Below are 25179 nucleotides of genomic sequence, written 5' to 3' on the forward strand. Positions count from 1 at the left end.
TAAAGCAAAAAATAAAAAATAATTTGGCCCTTGATGATACTGGAGCAGCCATGAAAGGCCTGGACTGACTGCATTCTGACTTTTATTGGAGAGCGAAACAAACTTCTACTTTTTTTCAATCTACTGGGTCTTGTCATGTTTTTGTTGTTGTTGTTGCTGCTGCTGTTTAATCCATTCAGTCATTCTTTATCTTTTGGTGGGCATTTAATCTATTAACATTTAGAGTAATTACTGATAGGGAAGGATATACAATTGCCATTTTGTTTTCTCTTAGTCCTGTTCTTTTTTTTTCTGCTATTCCTTCTCCTAGTATCTTCTGTGTTTTGTTAAATTTTTGTATTGATTTGCTTTGATTCTCTTCTCTTTTTTTCTTTTATGTAGCTTCTATAGAGGGTGTGTATGTGTGTGTGTGTGGGGGGGGTGTATATGGTTACCCTGGGGTTTATTTTAAGCTAATTATCGCTTAAATTCAACCACAAAGACTATACATTTTAACACTCCCCCCCCCACACACACACACACTTCGTTATCATTGTTATAATTTATATTTTCTGATTCTCACTAAGGGAACTGTCCTTGAGCTATTGCTGAATTGCGTTTGTGGGAGGGTCTGGGGCTGCCTACTTAGCCATCTTGTTGATGTTACTTCAAGCCAGTTCTCATCTTTATTCAAATATTTATCATTTATTTTCTCTTAACCCTATTGTAATATGACTATAGTTTTCTTGGAGTGTTCTGATATTTAATATAGCACAATAGGATTTTTTTAGGCAGCACTTTAGCCATTAAATTTGCTGCAAATGCACCTAAATGTATACACTTAAAAGAACTGGAAGTCAAGAAAAGTACTAAAGGAGGGGCGCCTGGGTGGATCAGTCAGTGAAGCATCCCACTTCCCCACAGGTCATGATCTCGCAGTTCATGAGTTCGAGCCCTGCATCGGGCTCTGTGCTGACAGCTCAGAGCCTGGAGTCTGCTTCAGATTCTGTGTCTCCCTCTCTCTCCACCCCTCCCCTACTTGTGTGCACTCGCACTCTGTCTCTCTCTTTCTCTCTCCTCGCTCAAGAATAAATAAACATTAAAAAAAAAAATAAGAAAAGTACTAAAGGGAGTCTATCTGTCCATAATATAAATTAAGGAGTCTTGACAACTGACCAAGGCTTGAAAAAGTCCTCGTTGGGTTCTTCAGGATCTTAGCCCATGGTGTTCTGATTCATATTTAATGATCAACTCTCAAGCTTGGGGAAACAATTCCTGAGGGTGTTTGCTAATTCCTATTGCATAAATAGTCCCACCTAGGTTGACTCAAACTACTAACATGTCACTGAACAGGAGTTGGGAAGATCTGTGAAGGTTTGTACACAACTTGTTCTCAAGGAATCCCCTCAGTACACTTCAATCCCACTACCCTTTTTTTTTTTTTCCTTTTACTCTCTGATTCAGCCAGTTAGAAATGTATTTCTTTGTGCAAATGTTTTGCTCTTAATATTAAGTTATTACTTACGCCTTTATGTGTGTTTATACATGCGTTTATCTTTCTGTTTATTGAAAACAATGGACAAAACCTTTTAAAGAACACATGATGTTTTGCAAAGCCAAACTTATATATTAATGTGCATCTAACCTATGTTTCTCTCAATGTTTATTTAGACAGGTATGGGCATGTTAGATAGGAAATGATAAAAGGTTTTGACGGGATATTTGGGTATAAAAGGATACATTCCTTAGAAAATATTTATCAATACCCATCAACATATAGTAATCCATTGGCTCAAAGGAGAACAAGAGGAGGAATTCATCTACATTCATTTTAGGTGAAATTAGCATAAACAGAAAGGTAAGGCACTGAGAAAATGTTTCTACTGTCCTCTGGTCTCCATGTATATAATTAATAGATATTTGAGAATGATCTGTGACTTTATTTCTCCTTCTTCTCCTCCTCACAGTGCTGCTGTAAAACTCAGCAGGTATTTAAAAAAAAACACACACACAACAACTCAGCAGGTATAGCTAAGTGGATAAACATTATTTTATATTAAAATTAATTTATAATTTTAAATACAAGAGGAAAGGCAAAATAAAAAGTGAAATGCTAGAGATTATCCCATTTTATGTAAAATATGAGACTGCAATTAATTTTTGTGTTTGCCACTAGCCACATCAAATTATACACTAGGTTGGTGGTTAAGGGACGAGGGCTAATATATTCCCATTTCTCTCCTGTTAGAGGTACTTCCATGGAAAATTTTTAAAAGCACTGCTGTGGTAAAACATTGCCCTCCTGCAATTGCTCCGTTCTGCTTTTAAGGACTACTCCACTGCAGATGCCCAGAGGGACGGTGGGTCTCTCTTAGTGTTTGCTTTCTTTGAAGTTTCTCTTAGTCCCTTTGTTCTGTTTGATTTTCTGTAGCTGAATCCTTTGGTGATTTCTGGGGGATTTCCCCTGGAGTCATTTTGTAGAAATAAAAGTGTCCTGTAGATTTGTTCTTGCTTTGCCTGTTTTAATATCTCCTAGCATCTTTCCTGTTTTAGGACAAGAAAGCATCAATTCAAAGAGGTCAACTGATGTGTTCAAGGTTACAGGCCCAAACCAGTAACTCAGTATGACAAGAGAGCAGGACACTGGATATCCAGAGAAAGAGTTTGCCGTCATCTTATCACTGAACTTGGGGTGGGGTCCCGGTCTCAGGTGGGGAGATGAGTGACTATGATGAGACCGTGTATTTTAACATGTTTGGGCCTCTGTCTCCTCATGTGTAAAATGGGAAGGATGTGGACTACACATTGCTTTTCAACCTGCAGTGGTATTTCAGTGGCCTCAGAGACGAGGGAAGAAGGGGTTCTAGGCTCTTTACTCTCAATTCAACCACAGTTGGGAAAATGTCTGTATTACTTTTAACTGTGATGTGCATTGAGGTCATGAAAATATGAAAATAATTGCATATATATACATGCATACATATGTATGTGTATATGTATGTGTATACCTGTGTGCATGCACGTGTATATATATATATATATATATATATATATACATATACATATACGTACATATATAAATACACACACACACACACACACATGCAGTCAAATGCTCTACCCCCTGAGCTATACCCCCATCACACACATATATACTGTACTGTACCATTACATTTCTTAAATTTGATACATTTATCAATAAAATTATGAAACTTGCTTGCATTTGTTTTTAGGAGGACTTTAAATCCCCCCAATAATAGTTACTTTGATGACCATGATAGTATAATTCAATACTAGATGTGAAAGACAACAAAATGCTGGCATGTCAGTTATATCGGAAAAATGTCATTATTAATCTATATGTGTGCATCATCACTAAAACCTGAAAAAGCAGTGATACGGAATTTTTAATAAATGACCCAAGGAAAGTCCTCACTAGAATTTTCCCCTTCATTTAAGTCAAAGTGTCCCAATCACGGCAATCAGTGAGTTCTAGACTCCTCCATTCCTTTTAAGCCCTTTTCAGCCTCGTGGCTGGAAGTACTTCATGCAACTGAAGAGAATCTAGTCCACGTTAGAGTTCAGCTCTAGTGAGAAGAAGCAAGGTCTATAGAGCTCCTCAAAAGCTTCTCCAAGAGCTAGGCAACACAAGGAACATTTTTAAAAAATTTATTACATAGATTGTTTTCTTTTCTTTCTCTTTGCAAATGTTTTTCTGGATTAAAAAAACAAACAAAAAAACCAGTCACTTGTTTCTCTACTGGATTGTATTCAGTTTTAATCCTTGAGACCAACTATCCCCATATACCAAAAAAAAAAAAAAAAAAAGGTAAATCTTAACAAAAGCTTATATTGCTTTCTGCACTTAAGTTAGTTTATGACAAATTAAAGTGAACGTTTCTTTCTCTACTTGGAATTTTTCATCTACTACATAGATCATTTGTAGATCTGTGTCTGGAATCTTCTTCCCCTTCACTAATGACATTTTATATGCCAGACAATTCACATTACTGTAAACAACAGGGATGAGTCTCTACTCCATCCATCTCTTAATTATTGTGTTTTGCCTATTTAAATTATTCCTGTTATGTATGATACGTGTCAAAAGAAATTTTTTAGGTCTGGGGAAAAAAATTAATGGTTAATATTATTGCAAGTATGATCTGCAAATTTTCTACATTAGTTTCAAGAAAAGAGGTCATCAAAACACTATTTGCAAAGATTCAAAAGACAAGTACTGCACAGTGTGCTCATATTACTAAAAACATCATCACTCGTACAAACTATACCATAGGACAATGGCTAGGACATTATGGTGTGATTTCATCAATAATTAATACTACAGTACTCTTGCTGAGATACAAAGTTAATTTGGAGAAGCCTGGAATCACAGATCTCATATCTAGAAATGAGCTTCAAGCCACTGAAACGGCTTGTTATTACAACTAATTTTATAGTTGAGGACGCTGAAGCCCGCACAGGCAACTTTGGAGGTCGTACAGAAATTTACTGGTAGATCTGGGGCAATGATCCAGGGATATGTTTTTGCTTAAAAGTATTCAATCGGAAGAAAGGACATAATTACATTACTTCCCAGCATTGTTGTGAGGATCATTGGAAGTTAAGTTGACCCTTGAACAGCATGAGGGCTTGGGGCATTGACCCCTGTGCAGTTGAAAATCCGCATGTAGGGGCACTTGGGTGCCTTAGTCAGTTAAGCTTCTGACTCTTGGTTTTGGCTCAGGTCATGATCTCACAGGTTGTGAGTTCAAGCCTCACACTGGACTCCATAATGACAGCAGAGCCTGCTTGAGATTCTCTCTCTTTCCCTCTCTCTCTGCCCCAACCCTTCTGTCTCTCACTCTCTCTCAAAAATATATAAATAAACTTAAAAAAAAAAAAGAATATCCACATACAACTTTTGAACTCTCCCCCAAATTTAACTACTAATAGCCTACTGTCGACTGGAAGCCTTGTCATTAACATAAACAATTAACACATATTTATATGTTACATGTATTATATACTGCATTCTTACAATTTAAAGTAAGCTACCCAAAAGAAAATGTTATTAAGAAAATCATAAGAAAGAGAAAATACATTTACAACACTGAGCCGTATTTATATATTAAAAAAAAAAATCTGCGTGTAAGTGCACCTGCGCAGATCAATTCTGTGTTGTTCAAGGGTCGATGTAATTGTGTAAAAGCACTCTACAAATATAGTGACTGCAGTGTAACTAGCAGAATACTAATATATGTTCTGGTATCTAAAACGGAGCTGCTGTTAATGAGCTCTGCAAGAAACCAGAATGTTGTGGTGCCCCTATTAGGGAGCACTTACTTTACTTCTTACCAAGATTAAAAATGACTGATACGGATATCCCCTTGGTTCCTCGGATTGCCTTAAAAACAGGAAATTGGTTCTTGCAAATCAATACTTACTCTAGCTCTAACTATAACTTTAACAGCTGTTTCATCTATCTTAAATAGAGCTAGCTATACCACTGAAATCTGAGCATACTCCATGTGACTGACAGTTTTTTCCTAAAGCTATAACTGAGCATGTTGGATAAAGGTTAATTGCTAACTGCGGAGTGCTAATGATACCATATTGATGAAATTACGGGATCACTGATAGAGAAACGGCTCCTAAAGCAGTGGAAGCTAGAGGGAAACTCTAAATAATAGTTATTGATTTGTTTCTCTGAAAGCAACTAAGTAGCACAAACTACTCAGAAGAATAAAAATTATCCACAGAGTTTCCATTCTTTTATAATGCATTTCTTTGCTTCCAATTTTCGACCTGCCAATAGCCAATTACAATTTTAATAATTATGTGGCTCAAAATAAATACTTTATACCTTGGAGAAAGAAATACTACAAATTACTTTATTCTCTTTTATTGAGTTTCATCTCTTCTGTTGAGTGTGTTGTAAAGCATAATAATCAGGCAGTAGCTCTTAAACCTATGGCTTTCGGACAAATGAAGCACCAAAAGAGTGGTGGATTGAAAGTACTTAAAAATAGTTAACTTCAGAAAATGCCTCATGACCCTTTATTCCCAACCTAGGCTCTGCTCTTGCCTGAATACGGCCCTAGAATTTATTTCCATGGTTTGTCCTAAATTTCAGTAGATCAGCTGCCTCCCCAGAGGGTGCTCCCCTCCCACATCATTTTCACTGTTGTTAGCATATATTGACAGAGTTCTCAAAACGGACTCTGTTGGATTTTATATGCATGTGGTATTTAATTGTCTACCTTAAGAACTTGGTATTACCTCCTTTTGAGAGTAGAAAAAACTGGAAATCAGGATGTTAATAAGGTCCCTTAAGCTCATAGAGTTGTCAGTGTCAGAGCCGGAAGTGGACTTCTCCATCCATTCAGGATATACAGGGCTGCAGTATGGGAAATTCCTGCTTTCCATCTGTCCATCTCCTTCTCAAGGGATCCCAGACTTCTCAGAGCAAGACAGTCATTTTCCTATGAAACTTGTTTCATCCAACAGCGAGATTCCTACCAAGTTCTCTATGTGCTTTTATTTTTTGATAATTTTTTAAATGTTTATTTATTTTTGAGAGGGAGAGAGCATGCGCGCGCGCGCACGCGCGCGCACACACACACACACACACACACACACACACACACACGTGGGGGAGGGGCAGAGAAAGAGGGAGACAGAGGACTCCAAGCAGGCTCCGCACTGACAGCACAAAGCCCAACGTGGGGCTCAAACCCAGGAACTGTGAGATAATGACCTTAGCCAAAGTCGGACACCTAACTGACTGAGCCACCCGAGCACCCCTCTGTGTGCATTTAGTACATATTTTAATCTACCCAATAATTTCAGTGGTATAAATTTAGATCACATATTATCTAAGATTGCTCATTTACACCTAGAAATATGCTAAAGGATGATGGAGAAAAGAGCAATGATTTTTTAGGATCAAAAAAGAAGAAATAGTTGTGATTTAAGAGAATCAAAGCGTTCTTCACAAAGGAGGTGAGGTTTAAACCTCGGACATATGTATCCAAAGGATCCAAATCTTTTCTATCGTCTAACTCACTCCCGAGCTCCAGAATTGAAAGATTTAAAAAAAAAAAAAAAAAAGTTTGTAGGGAAACAAAAAGGGTGCCTGGGTGGCTCAGTTGGTCAAACGTCCGACTTCGGCTCAGGTCATGATCTCACTGTTCGTGGGCTCGAACCCCACGTTGGGCTCTGTGCTGACAGCTCAGAGCCTGGAGCCTGCTTCGGATTCTGTGTTTCCCTCTCTCTCCGCCCTTCCCCTACTCACGTTCTGTCTCTCTCTTTCTCAAAAATAAATAAACATTAAAAAAAATTTTTTAAAAACCCACCAAAATGATCTGAACATTCCAAACAAACAAACCAAAAAAGTCTACGTCAAATTAATTAAAAGGTCACTGTAAAAAGGAGCCAAATTTCCTCAATTTATTTTTGATCTGAGACTTCAGTGGTCTAGAAGAACAGAGATGTGGTCTGTGGCAATGACTGGAGCAGAAAGAGTAGAAAACAAAAGTCAGAGTTCTCAAGGTGAAGGCATCTTAGAACGTAGAGCTTCACCCTAATGAAATTAGACAATAGGTAACTAAGTCTACACACGCACAGTCACATACAAACACTTTAGCGAACTAACGGTTTCTCAGGGTCTCCCCTGTTCTCCTCAGTCATTGTGGCACCAGTGAGCAGAACACAAACACTGCAGGCATGGAAACACAGAATTCCCTCACTAGGTGGGGCTTTATGTTTAATCTAGTTTAATGCCATTCTCATATGTGACAAAGGACACGAAGGCCCAGTGACTTCACCCACTCAGTGCTCCTTCACCTTGTTCTCCATCACCTTCTGTCCTCTTGTAGTTCAGGACAGGAAACTGAAACCATGTCTTCCCTTTCTCCTGCAAGACGTCATCTAAGCAAGGTGAGCAGGAGATCATTTTTGTACCATGGGTCAATTTTATTCACCTTCATATTGCCACTTTTATAGCCGATGCTTCACCGAAAAACACGCATCTCGCAAAATGATTTCTGCCTGTAGACTGAGAAACCTGGCTGGTGAGTTTCCATAGAAACCATTTCTGAAAACGAAAAATATGACTTAAAGTATGGCTGTCAGACTGCACGTATCCTCCTACTTCTCACAGGGCTGCCGGGCCCTCCAGGCACTACTGTAAATGCCCTTTTCCTGGGGTCTCAGGTGCCAGTTATCATCATCCTCAGCTTGCTCCTCCTTCTACCACATCCCAGGTCCTTCAGAAGGAAATTACAAGGGGTGTGATCAGAAGAGATTTGAGACTCCTTTTCCTGCCCAGCAATGCAGAAGCCCCATGTGAGTGCCACCATTAGCTTTATCTTATTTTGCTGAATTTAGAGGCTGGACTTTCACTGACTTTTATATTCTTCTCCACTTAAAGAAACCTCTCACTAACTAAGACTTTATTGGTTCCAAAGGCTGCGTCCTGGCCCGGCTGAGCATACCTGGCTACTTTGGGTCACCACCGTGCTTCCCCTAAGTCATTTCTTAGAGAATGGCCTCTGGGAACAGCTGAGGTACTTATTAGAAGAGCAAATATCAGGTCTACCAAATCAAACTTTGCATTTTTTCCATGTTCCTTGGGTGATTCTAATGCGGCCCAAACTTTGAGACCCTCTGCTCCAAAGATAGCAAGTGCAGAAGTGGGCCAAGCTTTGTGGGTCAAGCCTCACTTCTGAATCTGTGGTCAGCGTCAACTGGGAGCTCCTTAGAAATGCAGAATCTTCCATCCCCACCCAAAACCTACTAAATTAGAATCTGCATTTTAACAGGACCCCCAGGCGATTCTCTGCATGATAAAAATTGAGAAGCACTGCTGTAAGAAATTTTTGCCTGAAAAGTTAGGTAATGAAGATCAAATTCATTTCTCTTGCTTGAATCACTTGGATAATTGCCACTATCTTCCTTGCCTTTATAAGAGAGAGCTTTAGGCAAAAGCTATCTTTGATTAGAGGATTTCAAGAGATGCCAGGTTCCCTAGGGCTGCCCAAGGAGCTTCTGTTTTAAGGCAAATTCTCGAGTGAGCTGACAAAGAAGATGGCCTCCGGCCATTGCAGATAGCAGCTGCAGGAAAGAGAGTTTGCCTGCAGAAAGGCCAAGCACTAACTCCTTACTGAAAATCCTTGACTCTGGTTGAAGGTTGACGAGGTAAAACTCTATTCTGTGTTTATTTTCCTGTTTAATTCATTGAAAATCTTGGGTAGATTCTGAGTATTAATCCCAATTAAGAGTCATGAATGGATCTAAGGTAGATCTAGATCCTGTTGTGCAACACAGCATGCCCAGGCTTGGGTGTTCTCCTGTTAAGAAGCAATTTCACATTCTTCCGTGAAATCAGTCAGTAACCACCTTGGCCAACTTCATTTCCTTTGACTCTTCCTATTTTCTATCGTATGGTGGAGATAACTGGACTTTGGATCATATATCCTGTCTTATTTACTGGTTTCATTGAGAGGACCTGAGCAAATAATTTAACTTCTGTAGGTCTTTTGTTTTTTGTTGTGAGGGCGATAATAACTATCAGGGATTGATGATTGATTCATTGATTGATGGATTGATTTTAAGGAGAAAGGGAAAATCTTTCTGAAGTCACATTTTAAAGCTCCAAGGTGTTTCATAAATGTGATTTTTTTTAAATGCCCAATTGATGAGCTTCGAGTCATAGCTCACAGATTTCTATTTTTCAAATATTCCTGGACTTTCTGCTTTTCCCCTTCCTGTGATCCACTAATATCAAATGTGGACCTTAGGCTAGCTAGCACCTGTGGTGCCCCTCCAGACCCCACTCCTGCCGTCCTTTATCTTGCATCTTCCAAGCGGACTTCTGAAACACAACACCGCTTGTGCCAATGCAGTCACCGACAGGGCGTTTTGCACATGAGATCCTTTGGGATGCTAAATCAGATATTGCCCTGAAGTCTAGACACATTCCAGGGAGACTGCACTTTCATTATTTATGCATGGGTCTGCCAGTTAGTCACCCAAGCTTCTGAAGATAAAAGCTTGCTTTTCCATCCCCTTTAGGTGGCATAGATGAACAAACAAACAGGCAGGATCTCATTTTGGTTTTCATGAAAAACAAACAAACAAACAAACAAACAAAACAATATGAGATCTACAGGGTAGGGATGTTTGAACCATTATGTAAACCTAGAAACAACTTGCCCCCAAATCACCAGCTAATAAATAATAGATGTGGATTAAACCCAAATCAAGCTCTGACCATGATCCCTGAATATCTTACAGCCTGAATGAGAGCCAGGTGAGTTGTTGAGCAGAAAGTGGAGTAGAAAGAGGGACCCCTACCCCTCAGTATCAACTCTTTCCAAATGTTCTCTCTCTTTCTCCCTCCCTCCTTCTCTGCCTTCCCCCTCCCCCACTCCTTCTCCCAGTCTCCCCTCACCTTGCTCCCAGAATGCTATTTTTATATTTTCAGTTTTGTACTTAACACACTTTGTAATCTCTTCTGATGGATCTTTTCTGGTATCTTAGCTCCTGGAGGGAAGGTAACATAGCCTCTTTATAACTCGTAGCTCCAGAACCTTACAATATCTGGCACTTAGTTTCATGCAATCCATGTTTGCTGAACGAATTTCAAGAGTTCATGCGCAGGCACTGAAAATAGAACAAAGACACTATACGTGATGTTCTTCATTGTACTCTCGTACAGGAATCCACTGTCAAGGTGGACCTGCTGCATTAACATCAGATACCACCCCAAGTCCTTAGAAAGGGCATCCTGTCATCTAGAAAAATCACGGAAGCTAAGACTGCAGATGAACCCAGACTACCTGGATTTGAACCCTGGCTCCACTAGCTAAGTGTCCCTGAACAAGTTACCTTGCCTCTCTGTGCCTGAGTTTCCTTAGGTATAAAATGAGAAGAAATGATATTACTTCTTGGGATGAGGAGGATTAAGTGATCTCATATTTATAGAGCAATTAAGCATACTAATACATATTTATTAATATCACTAGAGTCACCATTTCTCATTTCATTTTGGCATTAGGGCCAACAACTTTCAAACTGGTCCATTTTTAATATTAATATTATATGTAAGATAATACCAAATTTTATCTCTGTTCTTTCCCCATTGTCATCAAATGATGCCAAATCAGCAAATAATTTTGTCTATGTATCCATACATCATACAAATTTTTTTTTATTTATTTTCAAGAGAGACAGAGACAGCATAGAGGAGGAGGGGCAGAGAGAGAGGGAGAGAAAGAGAATCCCAAGCAGGCTCCACACTGTCAGCACAGAGCCTGACATGTGACTCAAACCCACAAATGATGAGATCCTGACCTACGCTGAAACCAAGAGCTGTATGCTCAACCAACTGAGCCACCCAGGCACCCCCAACTGTTTATTTAGCACCTACTATTTGCCTGACACTATTCTGGACTCTAGTATTACACTTTCTAATACAGTGTGTGACTATATCAATTTACATTTTAAATTAATTAAAAGTAAATTGTTGGGAAAATGATAAAGTTTTACACCATAAGATGGCTCACGGGAGTAAACAAGCTCTGGTCTCTAACTTGGAGACCCCTCTTCTGGGTTCTTCTTGCCCTGTTTGCCACGCGCGTGAAAACCTGCCACAGATATGGAAGCTGACAACTATAAATTACCCTTCCCCCCTTCATTCAGGGCTCAGATCTTTGGAGAAACGGTCTCCTCTGAGCCCGCCAGTGTTAAATAAATCTCGGATCCACCAAGATCTCCGAGTGCCGCTTGGTTTTTCCGCCTGGTTCCGTAACAAAATAAATTTTAAAATTCAGTTCTTCAGTTGCACTGGCCACATTTTAAGTACTCAATCACTACCTGTGGCTAGTGGCTACAATATTGGACAGTACAAATACAAAAAACTTCCTTCAGGGCAGAACATTCTTTACATAGAATGTCACTACAGAAATAGAAGTAGAAGCTAACATTCTACTAGGGGAGATAGATAAGAGATAAATACACAATAATTACTAATTAGTGTTTTTCTATGAAGAAACACATTATGTTCAGTTACTGAAACGTAGTGTTAGAAAAATTAATTCTGATACAAAATTCCTGAATGAACTGCTATGTAATTCTATTAAAATTATAACTAGTTCAGGGGCGCCTGGATGGCTCAGTCTGTTAAATGTCTGACGCTTGATTTCCGCTCAAGTCACGATCTCGCCATGCATGAATTTAAGCCTGGCACCAGGCTTTGTGCTGACAGCATGGAGCCTGCTTAGGATTCTCTCTTTCCCTCTCTCCTACTTGTGTATGCATGCTCTAAATAAGTAAATAAATAAATAAATAAATAATCATAACTGCTTTACCAATTATAAAAGTAAAATATATTTATTGTAGAAAATTTAGAAAACACAGAAAATTATAAAAAAGAGAATACACATAATAGCATTTCATGAAACATCCAGACACATATGTACTCTGACTTTTTAATGTCCTATTTCTAGATCAAGCATTTTATCATGTTAGTCTTCAAAATACTATTTTCACTGTCTATGTAATAGTCCAAGGTGAATGTACTGTTATTTATTTTATCACTGCCTCATTGGAATTCAAGTTGTTTTAAATTCTTTTATTCTAATATCTAAATGGGGGTGCCTAGGTGGCTCAGTTGGTTGGGCGGCCGACTTCAGCTCAGGCCATGATCTCACAGTCTGTGGGTTCGAGCCCCACATCGGGCTCTGTGCTGGCAGCTCAGAGCCTGGAGCCTGCTTCCGATTCTGTGTCTCCCTCTCTCTCTCTGCCCCTCCCCTGCTTGCTCTCTGTCTCTTTCTCAAATAATAAACATTAAAAAAAATTTAATATCTAAATTAACATTCACATATATAACTTCTTGTCTGCCTTTTTATTATTTCCTCATCACAAATCCTTAAGATACCATTTCTAGAACAAAGTTATTAAACATTTTTAGACTCTTAACTCATACTGAAAAAAGACATTTCAATTCTAGTGTAAGCTCTGCATTTGGAAGAATGCCTGATGTACAATGAATGCTCAACAAATATTTGATAAATAAAAGGGTGAATTAATGAAATATTTGACTAATACTGATAAGCAATAGCCTCATTCTTTTTCTTGCAGATGGAAGTCATTCCTCCCAATCATTTGAATATAACCTGGAGCTAGAAGAAAAATTTGGCATTAGTATTGATTTTTCTGATGGTAGCATACTCTTTATCTGGGGAATTCCCACAGCATAGTGGCTTCCTGAATGAAGCCTCTAACAAAGCCCATGATTCTGTATTTTCCACATCCACATCCATCCCACAGATTCAATGCTTTTTGCTAGTTGGATTTTTTTTTTTAATGGTGACTTTACCCATTAGTTAGTAAGTGGTTAAAATCCATATCCCCCTCTTAGTATCTACCTGGTCTCTTCTGTCCTTTTTCTTCTATATTAATTTTGAGCACACATGATAAAAAGGATAGTTGAAGGTCTGTGGCATGAGGCATAAGAAATAAAAAAAAATGTTTCCTGCTTCTCAATATTTTATCATTAAATCATAATGATACAAATTATATTTGGGAGGAAAGGAATAAGTCTATGTATACATAGGCAAATAAACCTGTTTCCCTTAAATATCTGTAGAGGTGGCCACGTGCGTTCATTACACCTGCTGCTCCCCAACGGTATCCACATATCCTGTTCACAATGAACCACATGCCATTGCCCAGATGGGTTCTTCTCTCCTGTTTTCCTCTTTAGGGCGCATACAATTCCATAATCCTGGTATGTCCTGGCCAGCTTTGAGCTTTGCCTGACAAATACTTGTCCTTCAAATTTCACTGGCAACGTTACCTCCTCGGTCAAGTTGTCCTGATTTATTTATGTTGAATTAGGCCCTTATGTCTCTTCCTTACCATAACACTGTGCAAATTTACTTGATAACGTTTAAAACGTTGTTTTCAATAACTTCTTTTTCTGACCTTTTCATTTTTTTAACAAAACCAATAAGCTTTATTTTATAGGGAGAGAACATTGTACCTCATAAACAATTATGTATAGTCTTTTAAAAATTTATTTATTTGAATTCAAGTTAGTTAACATACAGCTACTGGTTTCAGGAGGAGAACCCAGTGCTTCATCACTTACATATAACACCCGGTGCTCATCCCAACAGGTGTCCTCCTTAATGCCCGTCCCCACCATGCACCTCCCCTCCAGCAACCCGCAGTCTGTTCTCTGTATTTAGGAGTCTCTTATGGTTTGCCTCCCTCTCTGTTTTTATCTTATTTATCCTTCCCTTCCCCCATGTTCATCTGTTCTGTTTCTTAAATTCCACATATGAGTGAAATCATATGATATTTGTCTTCCTCTGACTTAATTTTGCTTAGCAGAACACACTCTAGTTCCAATAATGTTGTTGCAAACAGTAAGATTTCTTTTTTCTTTCTTTTTTTTGATTGCCAGGTAGTATTCTATTGCGTGTGTGTGTGTGTGTGTACATATATATATATATATATATATATATATATATATATATACCACATTTTCTTTACCCATTCATCAGTGGATGGACATTTGGGCATTTTCCATAATGTGTCTGTTGTTGATAATGCTGCTATAAACATTGCAGTGCATGTGCCTCTTCAAATCACCATTTTTGTATCCTTTGGATAAATACCTAGTAGTGCATTTGCTGGGTCATAGGGTAGTTCTATTTTTCATTTTTTGAGGAACCTCCACACTGTTTGCCAGAGTGGCTGCAGCAGTTTGCATTCCCACCAAAAGTGCAGAAGGGTTTCCCTTTCTCTGCATCCTCACCAACATCTGTTGTTTCCTGAATTGTTAATTTACGCCATTCTGACTGGTGTGAGGTGGTATCTCATTGTGGTTTTGATTTGTATTTCCCTGATGATGAGTGATGTTGAGCCTCTTTTCATGTTTGCTAGCCATCTGGATGCCTTCTTTGAAGAAATTTCTATTCATGTCTTCTGCCCATTTCTTCACTGGATTATTTGTTTTTTGGGTGTTGAGTTTAATTAGTTCTTTATAGACTTTGGATACTAACTCTTTATCTGATATGTCATTTGCAAATATCTTCTCCCATTCCATCAGTTGCCTTTTACTTTCGTTGATTGTTTCCTTCGCTGTGCAGAAACTTTTTATCTAGATGAGGGCCCAAAAGTTCATTTTTGCTTTTATTTTCCTTGCTTCCAGAAACATGTCAAGTAAGAAGTTGCTGTGGCTGTTCTCTCCTGTACGATTTTGATGGTTTCCCATCTCACTTTTAGGTCTTTCATCCATTTTGAATTTATTTCTGTGTATGGTGTAAGAAAGTAGTCCAATTTCATTCTTCTGCTTATTGCCGTCCAGCTTTCCCAGTGCCATTTGCAGAAGAGACTGTCTTTTTTCCATTTGATATTCTTTCCACTTTGTCGAAGATTAGTTGGCCATACATTTGTGGGTCCATTTCTGGGTTCTCTATTCTGTTCCACTGACCTATGTGTCTATTTTTGTGCCGGTACCATATTGTCTTGACGATTACAGCTTTGTAATACAGCTTATGGTCCAGAATTGTGATGCCTTCAGGTTTGGTTTTCTTCTTCAACGTTACTTTGGCCTTGGGGGGGGGGGGGTGTTGGGGGGGGGAGGTGTCTTTTGTGGCTCCATACAAATTTTATATTTTTTTAATTTTTTGTAAAAAAATTTTTTAATGGTTTTATTTATTTTACAGAGAGAGAGAGAGGGAGAGAGAGAGACCGAGCAAATAGGAGAGGGCAGAGAGAGAGAGAGAGGGAGACACAGAATCTGAAGCAGGCTCCAGGCTCCAAGCTGTCAGCACAGAGCCCAGCACAGGGCTCAAACTTACAAGCTGTGAGATCATGACCTGTGCCGAAGTCAGACACTCAACCAACTGAGCCACCCAGGTATCCCTAAAAAAAAATTTTTAACGTTTACTTATTTTTGAGAGAGAGAAAGAGTGTGAGCAGGGGAGGGGCAGAGAGAGAGAGGGAGACACAGAATCCAAGGCAGGCTCCAGGCTCTGAGCTGTCAGTACAAATAAAGTAAGGAAACAGGCATCCAATTCCAAGAGGTACAGAGAACTCCCTTCAAAATCAATAAAAACAGGTCAATACCATGGCATATCATAGTGAAACTGGCAAAATATAAAGATAAAAAGATAATTCTGAAAGCAGCTAGGGACAAAAGGTCCTTAACCTACAAGGGTAGACACATAAGGTTAGTAGCAGACCTGTCCACTGAAACTTGGCAGGCCAGAAGCAAGTGGTAGGAAATATTCAATGTGCTGAATAGGAAGAATATGCAGCCAAGAATCATTTATCCAGCAAGGCTCTCATTCCCAGATTAGGGAAGTTCTTAGCTATAATTTGCTCAAATAAACCTGCCCCTTTCTTGTTCTTCTTCTTCCAGGACTCCTATGATACAGATACTGTTTCATTTCATAGAACCACTTAATTCTCTAATTTTCCCCTCATGATCTAGTAATTTTTTCCCTCTTTTTTTCAGTTTCATTATTTTCCATAGGTTTATCTTCTATTTTACCTATTCTCTCCACTGCTTCTTCAATCCTTACTGTAACTGTAGCCAGTTTATTTTGCATCTCAGTTATAGCATTTTTTAAATTCTTTGGGACTATTTCTTAGGTCTTTGATCTCTGCAGCAAGGCTTTCTCTGGTGTCTCCTATGCTTTTTTCAAGCCCAGCTAGTAGTCTTATGACTGTTATTCTAAATTCTTGTTCAGATATATGGTTTTTATGTGTTTTGAGCAATCTTCTGGCTGTGATTTCTTCTTGACCTTTCTTTTGGGAAGAATTCCTCTATCTTGTCATTTTGGCTAAGTCTCTGTCTTTTGCATGTTTTAAAAGCTTGTTGTTTCCTGCACCTGACAGCACCAGGGTCCAGGGCCTGGCATTCCAAGAAGTGTTTCTGGTGTGTGCTGTGTGCCCTCTGCCGTTGTGTTTTGGCTGCTCTATCCCACTGGTCAGTCCTCTGCAGAGCTCTTCCCTGCTTGCAGTGGGGAGTGTTTGGACTTTTAACTGGTTGTGCTTTGATTTGTTTGTTGAAATAACCCTGGATAAAAAGGGGAGGGGAGCCTGATCCCATAAAAAAAAAAAAAAGAAAAGGAAAGGGAACAAAAAAAGAGAGAATCAAAACACTATAAGGCTGATTCCACAGAGAAATAAAGGGAGAAAAAAAAGAAAAAAGAAAGCAGAAGAAAAAAGAAGGAAAAAGAAGTTTAAAAAAGCCTGATCAATGGGGTGCCTGGGTGGCTCAGTCGGTTGAGCGTCTGGCTTCGGTTCAGGTCACGATCTCACCATTCATGAGTTCGAGCCCCACATCGGGCTCTGTGCTGACAGCTCAGAGCCTGGAGCCGGCTTCGGCTTCTGTGTCCCCCTCTCTCTCCACCCCACCCCTGCTTGTGCTCTGTCTCTGTCTTTCAAAAATGAATAAACATAAAAAAAAATTTTTTTTTAAATAATAAAGAAATGCCTTATCAAAAAAGAGAGAGAGAAAAGGAAATGAAAAGAAAGAAAGAAAGAAAGAAAGAAAGAAAGAAAGAAAGAAAGAAACTATGAGACTGATTCCAAAAGAATAAAAGAAGAAGGAGTTAAAAAAGAAAAAAAGAGTTGTCTTTTGGTGTCTGGGAGTGCTGGCTGTGCTGGACTGGAGGAGAGGTTGGCTACATTGTCTCAGAGTCAGTCTTTCCGCAGTGAATAAGCAGTTGCCAGGCATGACGGGCAGGGTTTGGTGTAAGCTTGTCCTGCCTCCACTGGGGGCCATTGTATGCTCTCTGAAGTCCCACCATGTTGGTGCTGGGGGGAGAATGGTGCCACCTCACTCTCATTCCCAGACTGGGGATCTCAACCACTGCTGTTCATGTAGCCCTCACAAAATAGAGAGGGCCATCAGTTAACTCTCCACCACAACTCTCCTGTGTTTTTTCTTTGGTGCATGGCTGGAATTCCAAACCTGAAGTTTTAAGGACTCAGCACAGTATGGATCCTCTCCCCTCCTCCAGAGTAGAGCCTCTTTACCCCGCTTATGAAAGGCCTTTGGCTGCCACCTGCAGGGTCTTTTGTCCTTGGAGAGGCAATAAACCCCTTTACAAAAGTACTCCAGCAAGGAGAATGTTCTTTTGCAGTGTGCCCCAGAGATCTCTACACAATGCTATGCACTCTGGGGCCAGCTCCTTCCTCCCCAGGAGCATGGGCCACAGCTCCACTCTGGACAAAGTCATGCATTTCTGAAACCTCAGAGTTTGAGCTCCAAACGCTGTTTGCAAAAAAAAACTGGGACACTCAATACTTCTTACTTCCCAATCCATGGTCCAGAGAGGTTTTCCTCTTGTGCTAACTCAATGCCGATGCTGCATTATCTCAACACCTCTCTCTTTCTTTCCCTTTCGTCTCTCCACAGAAAGGGTTCCCTCCCCTCCAGGGTGCCACCATTTTTCTCTCCCCCAATTCACATCCACATACCTTGCACCTACCAAGATGTCTCCCTCCAACTTTGGAGATCCTTCTGCTGCTCTGCAGTTCGATTCCCTGAGTGTTCCAAGTAATCTGACCTTAATACAGCTGTGTTTTAGGGACATGGAAAGCCCAGGGTGCCCCTATTCCTCTGCCTTCTTAACTCTTCCCCTACCTTTTAATTTTTAATTATACATTCATAGGAACGTTCAAAGGTAGTGCGGAGGAGCTCCTTGTAACCTTCATCCAGTTTCTCCCAATGGTTACATCTTATATAATTATGGTATAATATCAACAAAGGAAATTGACATTGATACAACGTCTATGCTATTTTATCACATCTTGTAGACTCATGAAACCATCACCTAGTCAGATTACATATCAATTCTAGCACCACAATGATCTCCTTCATGCTACCCATTTGCATAGTCACACCCACCCACCACCCCTACCATCCTGAAGCCATGGCAACCACTAATTTCCTGTTCATCACTGTAAATTTTCATTTTGAAAATGTTATACAAATGGAATTATACAGTATGTGACCTTTCAAGATAAGCTTTTTTCCCCACTCAGCATAATGGTTTTGAAATATCATTGGTATACCAGGGATTGTGTCTGCCATTTTGTTTTTTAATTTCCTGTTTATCTGTGGTTTTGCTTGTTTGTTTCAGTTTTCATTTATTTTTTTCCTGAATTCATAAAGGTTACTTGTAAATTTTTTGAGTTCCATTTTGGTTTACCTAGAGTGTTTTTAGGTATATACCTTTGTATAGGTTTTTGTAATTGCTTTAGGTACTATATTATATTTACATTAATCACAATCTACCACTGTCAACATTTTGCCATCAAATGATGTATAGAAATCTTACCCCTCTTTACATTGCTTACCCTCTCCCATTCATAATATAACTGTCTAAAACATTTCCTCTACATACATTGAGAACCACATCATATAGTGTTATAAATTTTGTTTTAGCCATGAAATACAATCCAGAAAACTAAAGAGCAGAAAAGCCTACTATATTTACCCTCAGTTTTACTCTTTCTATTGTGCTTTCTTCCTTCCAACTTTTCTTCTTTTTCATTTCCTTTCTGTTTCCAGAACTTCCTGAAGCCATTATTTCAGGGTAGATCTGCTGGCAACAAATTCTTTTAGTTTTCCTTCTGAGAATGTCTTGATTTCCCCTTTATTCCCCAAGGTTATTTCCACTGGTTGCAGAGCTCTGGGCTGACAGTTCTTCTCTTTCAGCCTTTGAAAAACATTGTGCCACTTTCTTCTGGCCTCCATGTTTCTAAGGTATTATTTTTCTCTGCTTGTTTTCAAGAGTTTTCTTTGTCTTTAGCTTTCAGAAGTTTGATTATGCTGTGTCTTGGCATGAATTTCTTTGGGTTCATCCTGTATGGGTTTTTCCCAGCTTCTTGAATCTGTAGGTTTATATCTTTCACCAAATTTGGAAAATTTTCAGCCATTCTTTATTTTTTCAAGCCTGCACTCTTCCTCCTCTTTCTGGCAAATGAACATGAGATATTTTGTTAGATTCCCCTACGTTTCTCAAGCTGTGTCTTTTTTTTTTTTTTTCCTTCCGCTCTATTTTCTCTCTGTCATTCAGACTGGGTAATTTCTATTTTTCTGTATTCAAATTTGCTGAAACATTCCTTTGTCCTTTTCATTTTGCTTTGGAGCTCATCAATTGAGTTTTTAAGTTGTAGCATTTCCATTTCTTATTTATTATATATTCAACTTCTTTGCCGAGATTATATTTTTTTCCAATTGCACTCATAAATGCTCATTAAAGCATTTTTATCATGGCCACTTTAGAATCCTTGTCAGATAATTATAGTGTCTGTGTCATCTTGGTGTTAGCATCCGTTAATTGTCTTTACTTATTCAAGTTGAGATTTCCAAGGGTTTTTTTTTTTTTTTTGGTAAGATGAGCTTTTTTATTTGAAACTTAGATATTTGGGGAATTGTGTTGTAATACAACATAATGCCAGACCTCCTACTAATCCCTCTGTAAGAATTCTTAATCTATCCTAAAAGATAAGAACTCTTTTTGTGTAAAAATCATAAACATAATACCATCATTACAGGTTAATGATATAAACTTTCCTTTATATTCCTTAAAATCCTGTTAATATTTACATTTATATAATTGTCTTAAACATTCTTTTTAAGTATTTGACTCAGGATTTAAGTAAGATCCATATGTTTCAAGTAATCAAAGTATCTATTTTAGTTTATTAATTGCCCCTCCATCTTTCTCCCCTTCCTTGTAATGTTTTGTTGAAAAAAAAACACACAATCTGCTAGTTGCATCCATACTATACATCCATAGGATCCTTTAAAACAATCTTCTTTCTGTGTCTTATGTAAATTGATAGATCTAGAGATTTGACCAGATTCAAGTACAATGTTTTTATAAGCTGATAAAGCTATAAACTGATTTACTATCTGACATTCGTTCTGAATAGGTAAGGCAGCAAAAATGCTTGGCTCTATCTATTTATTACTAGTTTCAGAGTTATCATTTGGATATCATTTAGCAAAGGTGGTCAATGGGGCCAATGGGTTTTATTGATTGATTGATTGATATCACATGAACTCATTTAACGTAAGGTGTTTTAATTCATCATGATTGTTATCTTTATTGGTAACTAAACTGTCCCATCTGTGGGTGGTGGGAACCTATCCAAGTTGGCTTCTATGTCACTTTGACATGATACATGTAGTCATTGATAATTTTTTGGCTTTCTCTTATGGCAAGATATTCTAGGTTCATATTGTGCATTTCCAGCCTCAGACCCGAAATCTGAATTTTCCCACAGAGTTTGGATATTTTTTTAGCAGAAAATGATATTTAGAAACTACTGCTTAGGCACAAGGAGTTCACTGCTAGTAGTTTGTCATGATTTCCAGGCCTTTTCAAGATACCAGATAGAAAATATGTTATTTTTCTTAAAAGTACATCATGATTTCACACTTTCAGTCAAATTCAAGATTGCATCTGTATTTTTCTCCCATACTGAAAATCTTGGTTCACTAACTTAAACGTTTATTCAGTGTATCCCGCATCACATTCACAGAAATGTTAGAAAATACGACCACTACCACTAACAATATGTTTACCTAAAACAGTGTAAGATTTTGGGAGGGAGAGTTGGAGGGGCAGGTTTTTGTGTTTTATTTTTGTACCAAGCTACATATTGTTTTCCCTCTAGGGATGTACAAATGACTTGTTTTAAAGCTTTGTGAGTTATTCTATGTAGTTATGCCACCAATAGGCTGTACGTTTAAACTTAGCTCTTTTATTTCACTTTTGATTTTTTAGGACTTGGTTTTCTATTTAATTTTGACTTTTAATTATAAAATATTTAATGGATTGTCAATCAAAGGTATATTCATAGAAATCTACCCCTTCCATACTTTTTCCTTTATAGGTAACAATTTTTTAAAAAAGCACAGGTTATAGGGGCGCCTGGATGGCTCAGTCGGTTGGGTGTCCAACTTCAGCTTAGGTCATGATCTCATGGCTGGTGAGTTTGAGCCCCATGTCGGGCTCTGTGCTGACAGCTCAAAGCCTGGAGCCTGCTTCAGATTCTGTGTCTCCCTCTCTCTCTCTGCCCCTCTCCCATTTGTGTTCTGTCTCTCTCGCTCTCTCTCTCTCAAAAATAAACATTAAAAAAAATTTAAAAAGCATAGGTTATGCATTTAAAAAAATATAAACAAATATTCATATAACCTCCTTCTTAGTCAATTGCTTGCCTCTTATATACATTTTCTCCACTCTGCCTTTTCACTTATTATGTTGGATATATTAAGATATAGAGATATTCCTCACTCCCTTTTCTAGCTGTGTAGTACTCTATTGAGTATATGTATTATGGTTTATATTCAACAAGGCCAATCTATAGCCTCGTTTGTATAATCTTTTTTTGTACTTTTTGCCAGTATAGCTTTGGGCTAGAGTGTGCAAAGGAAAATTCATATGTAAATTTGCTAGACATCACCAACTACTCTCCATGAGTGGTGTAACAATTTGTAATCTCTACAGAAATGTATTAAAGTACTTGTTAACCCAGAATTTCATCAAATGCATTGTTGAATATGTAGATTTTAGTCAATCTAATGGTTGAGATATTGTATCTCAACATAGATTTAACTTGTGTATCCTTTAATCTGAGCAAGTTTAAGCATTTTTAAAATTTTGGCTAAGAGCCATTTGCATTTATTTTTTAGTGAACTATCTATGCTCTGCTTGTTTTTCTGTCAGGTTGGCTTTTCTAAACTGTTTTCAATAGTGTTTTATATATTGGGGTTATTAAACTATTTTATGTAAAATAAGCTACAAAATTCTTCTTCATAACAAGTATTTATTGAACATTTACTGCATCAGGACTTTTTGTGTGACAAGTTACAACAGCAACAAAAAAGTACCATGTACTGATTCTTAAAAAGTTAGGAAATATATAACTGAAAAGTCCAGAAGTAGAACTGGCTTCAGATAAGACTCAGGCTGTGGGTCTTTCATATATGGCCTTTATGATGTTGAGGTATGTTCCTACCGTCCTTACCTTCTTGAGGGTTGCTGGAGGGGAAGTGGGTGGGGGGATGGGAAAATTGGGAGATGGGCATTAAAGAGGGCACTTGCTGGATGAGAACTGGGTGTTACATGTAAGAGATGCATCACTGGGTTCTACTCCTGAAACCAACGCTACACTGTATGTTAACTAACTTGAATTTAAATAAATAAAAACAAAAATAAACAAACAAGAAAGACAGGACTCAGGCCATGGGCTCACACAAAAACGAGTTGATGTCACAAAGACTAGTTCCCCTCTCTCCCTTCATGCTCTCCTAATAATAGCAAAGTGGCTGCAGCAGTTCCAGCCTTCACATCCTCACAGGGCCCCATCCAAGACAAGTGTAAGTGCATCTGCTGGTAGTTCCAAGAGGAAATAAAATTTCCTCCTGCCAAATCCTAGCAAATTTCTCCCTGGTTTTCTTTAGCTTGGATTGACTTACATGCCCATTCATGGCCACTTGCCCTGACAAGGGAAATAGGATACTGAAAAGATAAATCATGAGCATCTACCCCTGGAGCAAAAGGGTGGTTGGGACTCCTTCTCACCCAAATAATATGGCTGAGAGGGGGTTAAGGGTGGTTTCCCAAAGACCATTTGGAGCCCTCCTTTTAAATGGGGAATGAATAGTAAATGGCCAAAAAGGAATAATTCCATTTAGGCTAGGAGGTGTTGAGCACAGTACCAAGCTCTGAGGAACAAAGCTAAAACAGCCCTTCTAGCCTCTTTAGCTACACCCATTAACAAATTTACCTTACCTGAGGACTCTCCTCCCCGTGGATGTCTCAAGCTTGTTTTCACATTCTTTACATTTACTTCCATTCTTTACATTTACGATTCTAACATCTCACTATCTCCAAAAACAAATTTAAACAGAGCAATATGCAATGTGTTCTCAAAAAGCGTGGGGACTGGAGTAAGAATCCAGCTTTGAGTTTTCAACATGAGTAATTACATGACCTTGATCAAGCACATAACTTCTCAAAACCTCAGTGTCTTCACCAGAAAAGGAAACAATGACTATCATCATCATTATTATTACAGATAACATTAAAAGGCCCTTGCTATGTGCCAGGCTCTGTTTTAAGTACTTAAAATGTCCTAATTCATTTAGGCCTCACAGCAACCCTTTCAACAAGAACTATTAATAGATCCACTGTATATGTGAGGAAACTTGCCCAAGGCCTCCTAGCTTATAAGCAGCAAGGCCGAGATCTGAACCAGGCACTCTGGCTCCAATTAAATTGTATAAACAGGTAAAAGTTCTTAGCATAGAGAAATTGCTTTATATATGTTACTCTCCCTGAATCTAAATAATAATTTTACTTCACAGGATCGGTGTAAAGCTCAAATTTGATAAAGTCTGTAGAAGTGTTTCATAAAAGGTAATTTGCCGTACAAATATAATAGATTATAATTCTTCCTATCATGTTTCCTTTTCTCCTAAATCTTTCCAGACCTTTGGTTAATGTCTCATATAGATATTCTGTAGGGATATTCAGTCGGTCTCATATTTAACTAGAGCTTCTATATCTCCAATTAACATAGCTTGTCTTTTGTAAACCTTTTTTCATGTTAAATCCTTTAGAATCCCCTTCTTAATTCTTCCTTAATGCTCATTTCTACTCTTGCTGTCGACCTTTTCTCTGAGGAGGCAGGCATTCCCAGATTTTATGATAAGTAGCACATCCTGGCCATATTTGCTGTATTCCATTACTTTATTAAGATGGTATATGTCAGTTTCAGACCTGGGTTAATAGTTTCAGGAAACTTCTTTCATTTTTTTTTTTTCCTTCTAGAAATGGTATAATCTTCCAATGCTTCTGCAAGTCTCTAAGTTGTTGTATAGGGCTTTAGTTTCCTTTTGTAGGTATGATTTGGGGTGGTTTTACAATTTTCTTTAGCATGGTTATTAAGAATTAGTTCAACAAATATTTATTTAATTCACGCTACATGACAAATGCTATACAAGATGCTGAGTTTAACAGATTAGTTTCATAAACTTCTCAAAATTATCAGTAGTAACTTTTACGGTTGCTACCGAGCTGTCAGTCCTTGCAAAAGAAACTTGAGTTGGTAAGTCTCCTGCATCTTTTTTCTTTTCTTCATTTTAGAGAC

At 38.3% G+C, this 25179-nt stretch overlaps 1 long non-coding RNA gene across 2 annotated transcripts in view; it reads right to left on the reverse strand.

Annotated features, from left to right (window-relative positions):
• The window catches only part of LOC106966596 (uncharacterized), a 235219-nt gene that overhangs the window by 131510 nt on the left and 78530 nt on the right, over window positions 1-25179 (reverse strand). The gene's annotated exons all lie outside the window — the stretch shown is intronic.

Source organism: Acinonyx jubatus, chromosome B1, assembly GCF_027475565.1.
Source record: "Acinonyx jubatus isolate Ajub_Pintada_27869175 chromosome B1, VMU_Ajub_asm_v1.0, whole genome shotgun sequence".
In the NCBI taxonomy this organism is placed as follows: domain Eukaryota; kingdom Metazoa; phylum Chordata; class Mammalia; order Carnivora; family Felidae; genus Acinonyx; species Acinonyx jubatus.